Below are 15,258 nucleotides of genomic sequence, written 5' to 3' on the forward strand. Positions count from 1 at the left end.
AGCCGACATCTTATAATACCAGGTGGTTGAGGTAAAGTGAGACATGATGGGACGTCTTTCTGCCTGGGAGAAGCCGTGTAGTAGGAATAGTTTCCATTTCTTAAAGAAGGAAGCTGTAATGGCCTCCTTATTGCGTACAGTGTCCAGCATCTCCCAGTGTAAGGTTTCCTTTAGAATAGAGGTCAACTCCGATATGGTCGGTAGGCTAGGCTGTAGCCAATGGTGTAATATACATGTAAGGGCTAGTAATAGGGTGAGATGTACCCCGGGGGGATAGGATGGTGTAATATACATGTAAGGACTAGTAATAGGGTGAGATGTACCCCGGGGGGGATAGGATGGTGCGACATGGGATCAGCCACAGGTCCAGTGTCCCCATGGAATATATAAGTTATCGGATCTAAAGGAACCGTAAGTGACCACACGTCACGTATAAAGGATTTTACTAGAAGCCAATAGGATTGTACTGAGTCACAAAGCCACAAACAATGGAAGAGCTCCGCCCGCGGCTCATCACATTTAGGACATTTTTTGAGATAATGTTCCAGAGAGTAGGTAAAGGAACGGTCACAGGCGTATATCGCTTTATGGAGGATTCGGAAATGAAGTTCCCTTAGTTTTACACTGGGAGTTGCTGCACGGAGGGAATGGATCCCTTTAAGCAGTTTATTTTCTAAATTTTCCGAGGCCAGGACAGACGACCATTTCTTCAGAAAAGGAGGAGAAGACTTATTAATGGAAACCGAGCAGAGGAGGTGGTAGAGTTGTGATAGGGGTAAGGGTGCAGGTAGGGAGATACTAAGGCTATGAAATTGTCCAGGTTTTTCGGCGCATGCAATAGAGGAAACACGATTCAGAATGAATTTTCGTATTCGGGTGCAATTTCTAAGTTGGTCTGAGGGCAGGTCGTATTTTATCTGGGTCTCAGGCCAAGACAGAAATGTTCTGTTTTCTAGGTCTAATAAATGGCCGAGATGGTGGATCTGTTTGTTTCCATATGGAGAAGTCAGAGGTGATGGATCCTTGTGGAAAAGAAGGGGAAGACCATAAAGGGAAGAACTTAGATAAGCGGAAAGGCAGATTGTATAATTTATGTATATGTTTCCAGGAGGCTATAGTGTCTCGGAGGAGGATGTTTTGTTTCAGGAGAGGAGGTAGCTCAGAGATTGTAGAATGTAAGAGAGCGGGTAGGGACCAGGGACGGACCAGGGAGGATTCTAAGGTGGAGTTACAGAAGTAGGAGGTCTCTAATATGTCTGCACATGGCAGCTAGGTTATACAGACATATATTAGGTAACTCAGAGATTGTAGAATGTAAGAGAGCGGGTAGGGACCAGAGATGGACCAGGGAGGATTCTAAGGTGGAGTTACAGAAGTAGGAGGTCTCTAATATGTCTGCACATGGCAGCTAGGTTATACACACGTATATTAGGTAACTCAGAGATTGTAGAATGTAAGAGAGCGGGTAGGGACCAGAGATGGACCAGGGAGGATTCTAAGGTGGAGTTACAGAAGTAGGAGGTCTCTAATATGTCTGCACATGGCAGCTAGGTTATATGGACGTATATTAGGTAACTCAGAGATTGTAGAATGTAAGAGAGCGGGTAGGGACCAGAGATGGACCAGGGAGGATTCTAAGGTGGAGTTACAGAAGTAGGAGGTCTCTAATATGTCTGCACATGGCAGCTAGGTTATATAGACGTATATTAGGTAACTCAGAGATTGTAGAGTGTAAGAGAGCGGGTAGGGACCAGGGACGGACCAGGGAGGATTCTAAGGTGGAGTTACAGAAGTAGGAGGTCTCTAATATGTCTGCACATGGCAGCTAGGTTATACACACGTATATTAGGTAACTCAGAGATTGTAGAATGTAAGAGAGCGGGTAGGGACCAGAGATGGACCAGGGAGGATTCTAAGGTGGAGTTACAGAAGTAGGAGGTCTCTAATATGTCTGCACATGGCAGCTAGGTTATACAGACATATATTAGGTAACTCAGAGATTGTAGAATGTAAGAGAGCGGGTAGGGACCAGAGATGGACCAGGGAGGATTCTAAGGTGGAGTTACAGAAGTAGGAGGTCTCTAATATGTCTGCACATGGCAGCTAGGTTATATAGACGTATATTAGGTAACTCAGAGATTGTAGAGTGTAAGAGAGCGGGTAGGGACCAGAGATGGACCAGGGAGGATTCTAAGGTGGAGTTACAGAAGTAGGAGGTCTCTAATATGTCTGCACATGGCAGCTAGGTTATATAGACGTATATTAGGTAACTCAGAGATTGTAGAGTGTAAGAGAGCGGGTAGGGACCAGGGACGGACCAGGGAGGATTCTAAGGTGGAGTTACAGAAGTAGGAGGTCTCTAATATGTCTGCACATGGCAGCTAGGTTATATGGACGTATATTAGGTAACTCAGAGATTGTAGAATGTAAGAGAGCGGATAGGGACCAGGGACGGACCAGGGAGGATTCTAAGGTGTAGTTAGAGAAATAGGAGGTCTGATGGAGCCAGTCTCTGATGTGTCTGCACATGGCAGCTAGGTTATACAGACGTATATTAGGTAATTGGGCGCCACCCTTGATTGATGACATACATAAGGTATCATAGGCTATACGGGGACGCTTAGATCTCCAGATGAAGTTAGTAAAGAGGGATCTGAGTTTTGTGACGTCTTTATGTGTAATGAGGAGTGGGATCATTTGCATTGGGTAGAGCAGTTCAGCGAAAGACATCATCTTAATTAATTGTATGCGTCCTAGAATAGATAGGGGAAGGTCTTTCCATTTTTTAAATTCATTTTCTATTTTTTTAAAGAGAGGGAAGTAGTTAAGAGAATAGAAAGAAGAGGAAGAATGGCCGATCTTAATGCCTAGATAGGTGAGGTAATGTCTGGCTACAGTGACTCCTTCAGGGTAGTTGTCTTGGGCTAGATGTGGGAGCAGAGGTAAAAGGTCACATTTTGAAGCATTGATTCTAAAGCCAGTGAATGATTTGAAAAATCGAAAAATTTTAAAAATTTTGGGAATGTCTATATGTGGATGTCATCAGCAAAACATAATACCTTTGGTTCCACATCTCCCACTCTAATACCATTGAATTCTGGAGAAGTTAGAAGATATTGGATAAGGGGTTCTAGTGCTAGATTAAATAAGAGGGGTGACATGGGGCAGCCCTGCCGTCTACCTTTATTAATGGGGAAGAAATCGGATAGAAAGCCAGGAGTGTGTATACGGGCTTTAGGGTGTCTGTAAATATTAGAGAGTGCGGAAAGGTCCCACAATACCGAAGCTGGTTAAGACCATGTCCAACCATTTCCAATTAAGGTGGTCGAAAGCCTTCTCGGCGTCAATAGTGAGCAGCCCAGGTGAATGAGTGGGGTGAAGTCTCTTACGGACGGCTTCTTGGACGGCCAATACAGTGCGTATATTTATTATAGCCGATCTGCCCTTGATGAATCCCGCCTGATGGATACCTATGATTTTGGGTAGAAAGGTAGCAAGGCGATCGGCCATTATTTTTGTCAGGATTTTCAGGTCTTGATTGATCAAGGAGATCGGGCGGTATGAGGCAGGGTTATGGGGGTCTTTGCCCGGTTTGTATAGGACTTTTACATAGGCTACATCACTGGAGGGAAGCATATGGCTACCATTGATCATGAGGTGGAATAGAGATTGGAGTGTTGGTGTAACTTCAGTAGTCAGACATTTATAGAATTCAGCGCTAAAGCCGTCAGGGCCGGGGGTCTTGTGATTGTGTAAGGAAGAGATGGTACGTGAGATGTCATCAGAAGTGACAGGGGCATTGAGGAGATTTAGAGAGTCTTGGTCTAATTTAGGAAGATTTAAGGACGCTAAGAAATCTTCCGCTTTTTGGTGGTCTATGGGATCAGGGGAGTATAATGACTTATAGTAGTGATGGAATACAGAGGAGATGGATTTAGGGTCACTCTGTAAGAGGCCGTTTTTGTCTATTAGTGACGATATATGACAAGTTGGGCGTCTACCTTTAGCCAGATTTGCTAGTAATTTACCAGATTTATTACCAAATCTATATAGTTTAGAAAAGTATTGATTTTTGTATAGAAGGTTTAGTTGTTCTTGGGAAATTTCAAATTCTTTTTTAGCAGCACACCATTTGTGTTTGTTGTCAGGAGTAGGGCAGGATAAAAAGGTTGTGTAAGCAGAAGAGAGTATTGGTGAGGGAATCAAAGGAGATCTTAGCCGCCTTTTTCCGGGCCGACATATAAGAAATAATATTACCTCTAAGTACCGCTTTCGCAGTTTCCCATAATAATATAGGTGAATCTACATGTTGGGCATTATCTGTGAGGAATTCTTGCCACCATTCTCTGAGAAGGTCTCTGAACGTGTCGTCTGAGGTCAAGTCCGTGGGGAATCTCCATATAATGTCAGTACCCTTAGGGTAAGAGTCCCTAAGGAGTAGAGAGATTGGAGCATGGTCAGATATTATTAGGTCGTGTATCGTGGCATCTTCAACCATGACCTCATGACCTCAGACGAGACGATAAAGTAATCCAATCTAGACCACGCTGTCTGAGAATGGGAGAAAAAAGTATATTCCCTATCCTCGGGGTGAAGGTGTCTCCAGGAATCTATAAGATTAGCATTAGATAGTAGAGCAGGTAAAATAGTATCAGAGGGTGAGGAGTCATGTAGGAGGGGTGTAGTTCTTTTTCCATCTTCTATTGTATTTGTAACCTATTAAGATATTGCGTTCAGAGGTCTGTAAAGCCAGAATTATTTACTCACCGATAATTCGTTTTTCATGAGTCCATCATGACAGCACCACCTGGAGGTTAAAAGGAGCCCCTCCCCGCTTCACCCTCAGTGTTTATCAATTACTATTTACATAGCACCAACATCAATATAACAATAAGGGAGGGTAATAAATGGGTGCTGTCATGATGGACTCATGAAAAACGAATTATCGGTGAGTAAATAATTCTGGCTTTTCAGAGCGTCCAGTCATGACAGCACCACCTGGAGACATACCAGATAATCCATTTAGGGAGGGACTACAGCATGCAGCACTTTTCGTCCGAAGGATAGATCTTGAGATGAGGCCACATTTAGTTTGTAGTGACGATAAAAGGTGTGTGGTGACGACCACGTTGCCGCCCTGCAGATCTGCTCAAGTGAGGCTGCAGCTTTTTCTGCCCAGGAGACCGATACTGCTCTGGTGGAGTGAGCTGTTTGTCAGGAACTTCTTTACCAGAAGATTTATAGGCTTCTGATATGGCGGATTTCATCCATCTGGCTATGGATGCTTTAGAAGCCTTTTTACCTCTATTCGGACCCTGGAACTGCAGGAGTAGATTAGAGTCTTTTCTCCAGTCTTCAGTAGCTTGAAGATAGGCAATTACTGCTCTGCGAACATCCAGAGTGTGGAGGCGAGCTTCTTTAGCGTTCTTAGGCGGATCGCAGAATAAAGGGAGAACTATATCCTGTGATCGGTGGAAATCTGTGACAACTTTGGGTAAAAAGGAAGGGTTTAGTTTGAGGATTACCCTATCCTCTAAGACAGTTAGGTATGGTTGCTCTATAGAGAGTGCTTGTAGTTCACAGACTCTCCTTGCAGATGTAATTGCAATTAGAAATACAGTTTTTATAGTCAAAAATTTTGTAGACAATTCACTAAGACCAGGGGCGTAACTAGAAATGGCTGGGCCCCACAGCAAACTTTTGATTGGGGCCCCCCCCTCCTCGACCAACCACTATGCCATCAACACACCCAGCTCTACACAGGTTCTATACACCATATAAATTACACTGCAGTTATATTAAGTGACTCACAGGGGACGCCTTCTCTCATTAGAGTTGTTTCCTTTTCATTTTCTTCTCCATCTGTCCTGGGCCATTATAAGAACTCTGAGCCACGAATCCACAGAATCTGCCAGACAGACAAATTAGGCTCTGTGTAGATAGCTTATAGATTGCCCCTTGTTCAGTCCTCCATATAGATGGCCCCATGTGCATCTACTATAGTAGAGATCCCGCTCTGTGTAATCCATTTATAGTAGATGACACCCTCTGTGCATCACCTATATCAGAGGTAGGGAATCTCGGCTCTCTAGCTTCTGCAAAACTACAACTCCCATCATGTATGGACAGTCAAAAATAAAGCTGTAGTTTTGCAATAGCTTGAGAGCCAAGGTTCCCTATCCCTGCCCTACAGTATATGGTCCCCTCTGTGTAGTCCTCTTAGATGACCCCTCTGTGTCAACCCCCCCAGTGTAGTTCCCCTTATAGATGCCCCCTAGTCCCCTTCATAAATGGCCCCTCTGTGTAGTTCCCCTTTTAGATGGCCCACATTCCCCATAAAAGTAGCCCCCAGTGTTGTCCATCCCCGTCCCGCATATAGGTAGCCCCCAGTGTTGTCCATCCCCGTCCCGCATATAGGTAGCCCCCAGTGTTGTCCATCCCCGTCCCGCATATAGGTAGCCCCCAGTGTTGTCCATCCCCCATATAGGTAGCCCCCAGTGTTGTGCATTCCCATCCCCCATATAGCCCCCAGTATTGTGCATCCCCCCCATATAGCCCCCAGTATTGTGCATCCCCCATATAGCCCCCAGTATTGTGCATCCCCCCATATAGCCCCCAGTATTGTGCATCCCCCATGTAGCCCCCAGTGTTGTCCATCCTTAGCCCCCAGTGTTGTCTATCCTTAGCCCCCAGTATTGTGCATCCCCTTCCCCACATAGCCCCCAGTATTGTGCATCCCCTTCCCCACATAGCCCCCAGTATTGTGCATCCCCTTCCCCACATAGCCCCCAGTATTGTGCATCCCCTTCCCCACATAGCCCCCAGTATTGTGCATCCCCTTCCCCACATAGCCCCCAGTATTGTGCATCCCCTTCCCCACATAGCCCCCAGTATTGTGCATCCCCAACCCCCATATAGCCCCCAGTATTGTGCATCCCCTTCCCCACATAGCCCCCAGTATTGTGCATCCCCAACCCCCATATAGCCCCCAGTATTGTGCATCCCCTTCCCCACATAGCCCCCAGTATTGTGCATCCCCTTCCCCACATAGCCCCCAGTATTGTGCATCCCCAACCCCCATATAGCCCCCAGTATTGTGCATCCCCTTCCCCACATAGCCCCCAGTATTGTGCATCCCCAACCCCCATATAGCCCGCAGTGTTGTGCATCCCCTTCCCCACATAGCCCCCAGTATTGTGCATCCCTAGTCCACACATAGGCCCCAGTATTGTGCATCCTCAGCCCCCATATAGCCCCCAGTATTGTGCATCCCCTTCCCCACATAGCCCCCAGTATTGTGCATCCCCTTCCCCACATAGCCCCCAGTATTGTGCATCCCCTCCCCCACATAGCCCCCAGTATTGTGCATCCCCTTCCTCACATAGCCCCCAGTATTGTGCATCCCCTTCCCCACATAGCCCCCAGTATTGTGCATCCCCTTCCTCACATAGCCCCCAGTATTGTGCATCCCCTTCCCCACATAGCCCCCAGTATTGTGCATCCCCTTCCCCACATAGCCCCCAGTATTGTGCATCCCCTTCCCCACATAGCCCCCAGTATTGTGCATCCCCTTCCCCACATAGCCCCCAGTATTGTGCATCCCCAACCCCCATATAGCCCGCAGTGTTGTGCATCCCCTTCCCCACATAGCCCCCAGTGTTGTGCATCCCCTTCCCCACATAGCCCCCAGTATTGTGCATCCCCAGCCCCCACATAGCCCCCAGTATTGTGCATCCCCTTCCCCACATAGCCCCCAGTATTGTGCATCCCCTTCCCCACATAGCCCCCAGTATTGTGCATCCCCTCCCCCACATAGCCCCCAGTATTGTGCATCCCTAGTCCACACATAGCCCCCAGTATTGTGCATCCTCAGCCCCCATATAGCCCCCAGTATTGTGCATCCCCTTCCCCACATAGCCCCCAGTATTGTGCATCCCCTTCCCCACATAGCCCCCAGTATTGTGCATCCCCTCCCCCACATAGCCCCCAGTATTGTGCATCCCCTTCCTCACATAGCCCCCAGTATTGTGCATCCCCTTCCCCACATAGCCCCCAGTATTGTGCATCCCCTTCCTCACATAGCCCCCAGTATTGTGCATCCCCTTCCCCACATAGCCCCCAGTATTGTGCATCCCCTTCCCCACATAGCCCCCAGTATTGTGCATCCCCTTCCCCACATAGCCCGCAGTGTTGTGCATCCCCAGCCCCCACATAGCCCCCAGTATTGTGCATCCCCTTCCCCACATAGCCCCCAGTATTGTGCATCCCCTTCCCCACATAGCCCGCAGTGTTGTGCATCCCCTTCCCCACATAGCCCGCAGTGTTGCTCCTCTGATTAAACAAACAAACACATAACTCACCTAACCCCACGCTCCCCCGTCGGTCGCCGGTCTCCTCTTCTCTCTGCCTCCGCCCGATGAGCAGCCCTCTGGTGAAGTCCCGGCAGCGTCATCGCTGAGCGCTCAGTGTGCGCCGCCGCGGCTGGGACTTCCGGTTTGTGTTCTTAGTACCGGAAGTCCCAGCCGCGGCGGCGCACACTGAGCGCTCAGCGATGACGCTGCCAGGACTTCACCAAAGAGCTGCTCATTGGGTGGGACACTCTTGTGATCGCAAGCAGAATGCTTGCTTGCGGTCACAAGAATGATTGACAGGGCGGGAAGCCTATGGCTTCTCGCGCTGTCAGTCAGAACACTGAACACCCGGGAGGCCCGCTCGGCCGCCGGGTGTTGCAAGCGTTTATCTTCGGGGGGCCAAGGCCACGGGCCCCCTGATGTTAGGGGCCCCGTAGCAGCCGCTACGGCTGCTACGGCGGTAGTTCCGCCCCTGACTAAGAGGTTCGAAAGGTTGTTGAGTCACAGCTTGAAGTAGGTTGAGGTCCCAAGGAGGAGTAAGGTTGGAAATCTTGGGTTTTAGCCTCGATACGGCCCGAAAGAACCTCTTGACCCACCTATGGTCTGCAATAGGGGAGTCAAAAAAACATCCTAACGCTGATACTTGTACCTTAAGCGTACTTAGTGAAAGTCCTTTGTCAAGACCTGCTTGGAGAAAATCCAAGATCTGGGGTATATTTGGCTTGAGAGGATCGGGAGTTGCTTCTTTACACCATGAGCAAAATCTCCTCCAATATTTAAGGTAAATCGAAGAGGTGACTTCTTTTTTACTCTTTAACATGGTATCAATTACCTTCGAGGAAAGGCCTTTACGGGTCAGAAAGGACTTTTCAATAGCCATGCTGCAAGATGGAGTTGTTGTATCCCTTGGTGATTTAGAGGGCCCTGGACGAGGAGATCTGTCCTTTGTGGCAGTCTGATGGGACCTTCTACTGCTAGTCTTTTTATCAGGCAAAACCAGCTCCTTTTTGGCCAGACTGGAGCGACAAAGATTACTTGTGTTCGGCTTATCAGGATCTTTTGAAGGGCCTTCCCTAGCAGGGGAAACGGAGGGAATGCGTATGCCAGATGGATCGACCATGGTTGTATTAGAGCATCCACTGCCTCTGGTCTTTCCTCTGGATTTAGGGAGAAGAAACGGTCTGCTTTCTTGTTCTTTTGTGTTGCAAAGAGGTCCACTTCTGGAACTCCCCACCTTTCTGTAAGGTTTAGAAACACCTCCTGATTTAGGCTCCACTCTCCTGGAAGGACCCTCTTCCGACTGAGATAATCTGCCTTCACGTTGTCTGAGCCTTTCAGATGGACCGCTGAGATGGACTGAAGATGGAGTTCCGCCCAGTTGAAGATCTTTTGAGACATCCTCTGTAGGAGAGAGTGGCGTGTTCCGCCCTGGTGGTTTATGAAGGCTACTGTTGTCGAGTTGTCGGAGTAAACTTTTAAGTTTTTTTGATGAAGGAGATGTTCTGCCTGTTTCAACGCTTTGAAGACGGCTTTTAGTTCTCTCAGGTTTGAGGAGGAGCATCTCGTTTTTTCCGACCACTGCCCTTGAAGATAAAGGTCTTGTACGTGGGCTCCCCATCCCCACTGACTGGCGTCTGTGGTGAGTGTCACTATCTGCGGAGGGAAGCATAGAAGACCTTTTGTTAGTTTTTTTTCTTTTAACTACCAGGTTATCGACGCTTTCACCTGTATTGACACCGACATCTTTGAATCTAGGGATAATTGTTGTCGATTCCAGGATTTCAGGATCTGCGCTTGGAGGACCCTTGAATGGCTCTGACACCAGGGCACCACCGGTATGCAAGATGTCATGGACCCCAGAACAGACATTGCTTCTCTGATTGTTGTTGTTTTCTTTCTGGAGAATTTCCTGAACTTGTCCGGGAGTGACACGACTTTTTCCCGAGGGAGAAAGGTCATCTGTTGATTTGTATCCAACAACATTCCGAGAAACTTCTTCAGGTGGGAAGGGTCCAGATCTGATTTCTGTAGATTCACAATCCACCCTAAATCCTGGAGACAAGAGATGGTGAGCGAGATGTGAACATTTAACTGATCTTTGGACTGTGCCACAAGGAGCAGGTCGTCGAGGTAAGGGATTATTGTCACCCCCTGAAGTCTGAGGTGAGCTACGGCCTCCACCATTATCTTCATAAAAATACGAGGAGCCGAGGCTATCCCGAAGGGTAGCGCCTTGAATTGATAATGGTGAGTGACTCCTTTGTGAACAACAGCAAACCTTAGATATTTTTGGTGGTTTTCGTAAATGGGAATGTGGAAATACGCATCTTTGAGATCTATTGTGGCTAACCAGGCTCCTTTGGTTATCAGGGGAATAGCTGATTTCAGAGTCTCCATCTTGCACCTCTTGTAAGTAATAACTTTGTTGAGAGGTTTGAGGTTTATGATTGTCCTGAAAGCTCCATTTGGCTTTTGTACTAGAAATAAGCGAGAATAATGGCCCATTTTCAATTGAGCCTCGGGAACTTGGACAATGGCATTCAGGGATAGAAGCTCTGACACCCCTTGCCACAGACGCTCGTTTAACAAGTCTGATCCGAGAGAGGTAGTACAGAATTTTAGAGGAGGGAGGTCTGAAAATTCAATTTTGTAGCCCCTTTCTAGTGTTGACAGTATGAAGGGGTTTGATGTTATCTTTTCCCATTGATGGTAAAAATGGGATAGCCTCCCCCCTACAGGAAACGTGTCATTGCTTTTTATCTGAAGGTTTGGGGTTGTGAGAAGACTCTCTCCCCTTACCTCCTTTGGGATAGCTCCACCTTCCTGTCTTGCCTTTACCTTTGAAGCTGAACGAAATTTTTGTTTACCTTTCGGCTTCTTCTCGTTCGGGAAATCCTTTTTCTTGTCAGCGGCCTTCTCTAGGATGGAGTCAAGGGCGGGACCAAACACAAACGAACCTTCAAATGGAACAGCACAAAGTTTGGTTTTAGAAATATTGTCTCCTTGCCAGCTCTTTAACCAAAGTGCTCTCCTAGCAGCATTGGTTAAAGCGGCTGCTTTAGCTGCGAACCTAATAGATTCTGCTGACACATCCACTAGGAAAGCTGTAGCAAGCTTTAACATGGGAACTGCTTTGAGAATTTCTTCTCTAGGTGTTTTGCTTTGCAACTGGCCTTCCAACTCCTCCAACCATACAAAAAGGGACCTAGCTGCACTAGTGGCAGCTATATTAGGGTTAAGGGCTGCCGCAGAGGAATCCCAGGCCCTACGCAGTAAACCGTCCATCTTCCTGTCCATGGTGTCTCTAAGCTGAGAGGCATCCTCAAAAGGAAGAGAGATCTTTTTAACTACCTTGGCTACCTGGACATCAATATTTGGAGTCTCAGTCCATAGTTTCACATCACTTTCATCAATCTTGCTCTAAATTCTTTAGGAATTTGCAGCCTTTTTTCTGGGTCATGCCACTCATCTAACACAAGATTCTTTATACTCTCATGGACAGGAAAAACACGTTTTTTCATGGGCCTGAGCCCCGCAAACATCTGGTCTTGTTTATTTGTAGGGACCTGCACATCTTTGATATCCATGGTATTCCTTATAGCAGTCAGAAGAATATCAGTATCCTCAGCAGAGAAATAAAACCTTTTAGGCTCTTGGTAGGTTTCTTGGACTATTTCTATCTCCTTATGATCAGATTTGTCTTCTGCAGATAATATTTGTTCCTCGGAATCAGAATCAGATATTATAATGCGTCTAGATTTTTTAGGGGGAGGCTCAGGGGACTGAGACCTGTCTTTCGCCAGGGCCGCAGAAACCGTGGCTTTAACCTCCTTATTGATCATCTCCCGGAGTTCGTTTACCAATGATGGTGACTCCTGTCTCAGGATATTAGATGTGCATGCCTTACAAAGGGGTTTGTTGTAACCTTCCGGCAGACTCTCCTTACATATACCACAGCTTCTTACAGGTGGCTCCTTGTCTCCCTATGGGAGAGAAGGAGTACATTAGTACATGCTACATCAAATTAAAGTAGGTGAACCCAAGGGTCAGTTACTCACTGGGCATGCAGAAGAGGCCCACACCACAGATTCAGGGCGGGAGGCGTCCATCATAGCAGTCAGGACAGACAAAGAGGATGCAGGAGTGCTCTCTCTTACCTTAAGTAGTCTATCAGCCTCAGACCAGCTTGAATCTGGCGCCAAACACAGGCGTTTCAACGCCCCCCGGCATCCCCAGTCACTGGCTGTCCGGTGCGACGCGCCATCTTGGGGGCAGGACTTCCGGTCCTGGCATGCCGCGCGCGACGCGAACGGCGTGACGTCATGCGTCACGCACGCCGGCACGGCCCGAAACCGGAAGGAGCCAGGGGAGACACACGAGTGCACCCGAGGCCCGGCAAACTTACCTACCCGCCGCCTAAACTCCCAGAGCGCAGCAGCGGGCCATCATGGGACCAGGAGGCGCAGGCATCCATCATCCGCGCGACCCGATGCGAGCAGACGAGGAGGGGAGAAGACAGATTCGGCCGACCCCGCTCGCCTGGCATCCACCACACTGATCCAGTAGCCAGCCCCCCAGACCAGGAGAGGTAAGAACCTCTGTGTGCTTCGTCCTGAATAGGAACAGGAAAACACTGAGGGTGAAGCGGGGAGGGGCTCCTTTTAACCTCCAGGTGGTGCTGTCATGACTGGACGCTCTGAAAAATATCAGTTTCTAATTTGCGGAAAAAGGGTGCACGTCTTACATTAGGGCCATATACATTATACACATTGAAGGTACCAGATATAGTAGAAAGAACCATATGGTGGAGTCTGCCCTCCGAATCAGAGTGTTGAGAAATAACAGTATGATTGAAGTTTTTATGGATACGAGTAATGACACCGCCTTTTCTACCATCTGCAGGAGAGCCATATACCGAACCCACTCAGAAACGTTTCATCCTAGAAAAGTCTTCTACAGACAGATGGGTCTCCTGCAAAAGGGCTACATCCACCCTTAATTTCTTCAAGTGTCTAAGGACCAGCGCTCTCTTAGATGGAGAACGAAGGCCCTTCACATTCCATGAGACTATCTTCATATAAATCAAGGGTGGAGAGAACTAGAAGAGGCTGGGGCACCTAGAGAATAGATATAGAACTGTTTGTAAGCAGTAAGCACATAGAGTCTATAGGAATACAATAGTGGAGTAAGCATAACAATACTTTTTACCTGCTTGCCTTTGAAATCATTGCTAATCCTCTTTCCTCTCTGTAATAGTAATAATAACTGTACTGGTGTAAATTAATGTGTATGGTTGAGGCTGATGTGGGGAATGGTGCCTAATTAATAATATCTAGGGGTAGTTTTGAGAAGGCAGACAGTAGTGGATGATAACAAATATATCTGACTGAATTCAAGTGATAAAGTGGATGTAGTTAGCATAATTTTGTATGACACGCTGAACACTTACCTACCCTAGTGGCTGTAGCCGGTATTTCCATTTCTCTTGGTGATCTGTGTGGGGGTGAGAGTAGTAAGAAGAGAAAATGGGGGCTAAAAAGAGGGTAGAAGAAGCTGCAGTTAGGAAGTCTGGGGGTATGATGACCCTCATTCCTCAAGGTGGTAAGGGTGGTGGGCAAAAAGACCAGAAAGTAAGAACTAGGACGGAGGAAGGAGAGGAGGAGGTGATTGAAAGTCAGCCAAGGGCTGAGTTAGATAATCCTAATGTACTTGCAAAAATTTTGGAGACAGTTCAGAAACTTGACGACTCTGTATCTGAAGTACTTACACAAATGGGTAGCATTAAAAGTGAAGTGTCCTTGATCAGGAATGATCTAGGCAAGGTAGGTGAAAGAGTTAACGAACTGGAAACTAGAGTTTCTCTATTAGAGGATGAACAGGTGAAATTAATCACAGAAGTGAAGAAGCTGAGGAAGGAGTCCAATGCTAGTCAAAGGAAAGTTACAGATTTAGAAGATAGGGCCCGTAGATCAAATATTAAGATATTCGGCTTTCCAGAAGGTAGTGAGGGCATGGACTGTGCACAGTTTGTATTTGATTGGCTGAGTAGTAGCTTCGGGGAGGTGGGTCTGTCTACGTTTTTTGGCGTAGAGAGGGCCCACAGACTGCCAGTTAGACCCAATCCACCGGGGGCTAAACCTAGACCCATCCTGGCTAAGCTGTTCTTTCACAGGGATAGAGATACTATCTTGGAGGTAAATAGGAAGAAGCAGGAGCTGTTCTACAATGGTAGCAAGATATCTATATATCCTGATTACTCGTATGAAACTAACAAAAAGAGAGTTAGCTTCGTGGAGATTAGCAGATATTCGATATGCCTTAATGTTCCCTGCTAGATTAAGGATTATTTATGAGGGAACGTCCCACTTTTCTGAGAGCGCTTCGGAGGCCACCCAATGGATGGATAATAAAGGAATATAAGGACAATGGCCTGGAGATTAACCCGTTAAGGTCAAAGCCAATTTTCGTTTTTGCACTTTTGCTTTTTCCACTTTATGTTTAAAAGTCCATAGCGCTTGCATTTTTTCACCTAGAGACCTATATGAGCGCTTATTTTTTGCTAAACCAATTGTACTTTGCAATGACAGGCATTATTTTTTTATAACATATGCTGTGAAACCGGAAAAAAATCATTTGCGCTGTCAAATTGAAAAAAATTTTTTGATTTTGTTTTGATTTTGGGGAGTTTTGCATTTACGCCGTTCGCCCTATGGTAAAACTGACTGGTTATGCATGTTCCTCAAGTCGTTACGTTTACAACGATATATAACATGTATAACTTTTATATTATCTGATGGCCTGTAAAAAATTTAAACCATTGTTAAAAAATATATGTTCCTTAAAATCGCTCCATTCCCGGCTTATAGCGCTTTTATCCTTTGGTCTATGGGGCTGTGTGAGGTGTCAG

The 15,258-nt window shown here is 46.9% G+C and overlaps 1 protein-coding gene across 1 annotated transcript in view; it reads right to left on the reverse strand.

Moving 5' to 3' along the window:
* The window catches only part of TRIM3 (tripartite motif containing 3), a 102,440-nt gene that overhangs the window by 48,057 nt on the left and 39,125 nt on the right, over positions 1-15,258 (reverse strand). The window lies entirely within an intron of this gene.

Source organism: Dendropsophus ebraccatus, chromosome 5 (genome assembly GCF_027789765.1).
Source record: "Dendropsophus ebraccatus isolate aDenEbr1 chromosome 5, aDenEbr1.pat, whole genome shotgun sequence".
Classification (NCBI taxonomy): Eukaryota; Metazoa; Chordata; class Amphibia; order Anura; family Hylidae; genus Dendropsophus; species Dendropsophus ebraccatus.